The following is a 2,500-nucleotide window of genomic DNA, read 5'->3' on the forward strand; positions in this document are numbered from 1 at the left end:
CTGGATGGGGCTTTCGTATAGCAGGGACGGTGCTGCCTCTCGCTTCGCTCGCTGTCCGCCGCTCGCCGCTCGCTCGTGCAGCCAAAAATGGCCAGTTTTGGCCCGTTTTTGGGCCGTTTTGGCCAGTTTTTGGCCTGTTCTTGCATTGCGCGGTGACCGTCGAGAGCGGAGCAAAACGTCAGCCATCTCAGCACCCTGGAACCCCCCGGGTGGCACAGGGCTGGATGGGGCTTTCGTATAGCAGGGACGGTGCTGCCTCTCGCTTCGCTCGCTGTCCGCCGCTCGCCGCTCGCTCGTGCAGCCAAAAATGGCCAGTTTTGGCCCGTTTTTGGGCCGTTTTGGCCAGTTTTTGGCCTGTTCTTGCATTGCGCGGTGACCGTCGAGAGCGGAGCAAAACGTCAGCCATCTCAGCACCCTGGAACCCCCCGGGTGGCACAGGGCTGGATGGGGCTTTCGTATAGCAGGGACGGTGCTGCCTCTCGCTTCGCTCGCTGTCCGCCGCTCGCCGCTCGCTCGTGCAGCCAAAAATGGCCAGTTTTGGCCCGTTTTTGGGCCGTTTTGGCCAGTTTTTGGCCTGTTCTTGCATTGCGCGGTGACCGTCGAGAGCGGAGCAAAACGTCAGCCATCTCAGCACCCTGGAACCCCCCGGGTGGCACAGGGCTGGATGGGGCTTTCGTATAGCAGGGACGGTGCTGCCTCTCGCTTCGCTCGCTGTCCGCCGCTCGCCGCTCGCTCGCGCAGCCAAAAATGGCCAGTTTTGGCCCGTTTTTGGGCCGTTTTGGCCAGTTTTTGGCCTGTTCTTGCATTGCGCGGTGACCGTCGAGAGCGGAGCAAAACGTCAGCCATCTCAGCACCCTGGAACCCCCCGGGTGGCACAGGGCTGGATGGGGCTTTCGTATAGCAGGGACGGTGCTGCCTCTCGCTTCGCTCGCTGTCCGCCGCTCGCCGCTCGCTCGTGCAGCCAAAAATGGCCAGTTTTGGCCCGTTTTTGGGCCGTTTTGGCCAGTTTTTGGCCTGTTCTTGCATTGCGCGGTGACCGTCGAGAGCGGAGCAAAACGTCAGCCATCTCAGCACCCTGGAACCCCCCGGGTGGCACAGGGCTGGATGGGGCTTTCGTATAGCAGGGACGGTGCTGCCTCTCGCTTCGCTCGCTGTCCGCCGCTCGCCGCTCGCTCGTGCAGCCAAAAATGGCCAGTTTTGGCCCGTTTTTGGGCCGTTTTGGCCAGTTTTTGGCCTGTTCTTGCATTGCGCGGTGACCGTCGAGAGCGGAGCAAAACGTCAGCCATCTCAGCACCCTGGAACCCCCCGGGTGGCACAGGGCTGGATGGGGCTTTCGTATAGCAGGGACGGTGCTGCCTCTCGCTTCGCTCGCTGTCCGCCGCTCGCCGCTCGCTCGTGCAGCCAAAAATGGCCAGTTTTGGCCCGTTTTTGGGCCGTTTTGGCCAGTTTTTGGCCTGTTCTTGCATTGCGCGGTGACCGTCGAGAGCGGAGCAAAACGTCAGCCATCTCAGCACCCTGGAACCCCCCGGGTGGCACAGGGCTGGATGGGGCTTTCGTATAGCAGGGACGGTGCTGCCTCTCGCTTCGCTCGCTGTCCGCCGCTCGCCGCTCGCTCGCGCAGCCAAAAATGGCCAGTTTTGGCCCGTTTTTGGGCCGTTTTGGCCAGTTTTTGGCCTGTTCTTGCATTGCGCGGTGACCGTCGAGAGCGGAGCAAAACGTCAGCCATCTCAGCACCCTGGAACCCCCCGGGTGGCACAGGGCTGGATGGGGCTTTCGTATAGCAGGGACGGTGCTGCCTCTCGCTTCGCTCGCTGTCCGCCGCTCGCCGCTCGCTCGTGCAGCCAAAAATGGCCAGTTTTGGCCCGTTTTTGGGCCGTTTTGGCCAGTTTTTGGCCTGTTCTTGCATTGCGCGGTGACCGTCGAGAGCGGAGCAAAACGTCAGCCATCTCAGCACCCTGGAACCCCCCGGGTGGCACAGGGCTGGATGGGGCTTTCGTATAGCAGGGACGGTGCTGCCTCTCGCTTCGCTCGCTGTCCGCCGCTCGCCGCTCGCTCGTGCAGCCAAAAATGGCCAGTTTTGGCCCGTTTTTGGGCCGTTTTGGCCAGTTTTTGGCCTGTTCTTGCATTGCGCGGTGACCGTCGAGAGCGGAGCAAAACGTCAGCCATCTCAGCACCCTGGAACCCCCCGGGTGGCACAGGGCTGGATGGGGCTTTCGTATAGCAGGGACGGTGCTGCCTCTCGCTTCGCTCGCTGTCCGCCGCTCGCCGCTCGCTCGTGCAGCCAAAAATGGCCAGTTTTGGCCCGTTTTTGGGCCGTTTTGGCCAGTTTTTGGCCTGTTCTTGCATTGCGCGGTGACCGTCGAGAGCGGAGCAAAACGTCAGCCATCTCAGCACCCTGGAACCCCCCGGGTGGCACAGGGCTGGATGGGGCTTTCGTATAGCAGGGACGGTGCTGCCTCTCGCTTCGCTCGCTGTCCGCCGCTCGCCGCTCGCTCGCGCA

Source organism: Musa acuminata, unplaced genomic scaffold (genome assembly GCF_036884655.1).
Source record: "Musa acuminata AAA Group cultivar baxijiao unplaced genomic scaffold, Cavendish_Baxijiao_AAA HiC_scaffold_900, whole genome shotgun sequence".
NCBI lineage: Eukaryota > Viridiplantae > Streptophyta > Magnoliopsida > Zingiberales > Musaceae > Musa > Musa acuminata.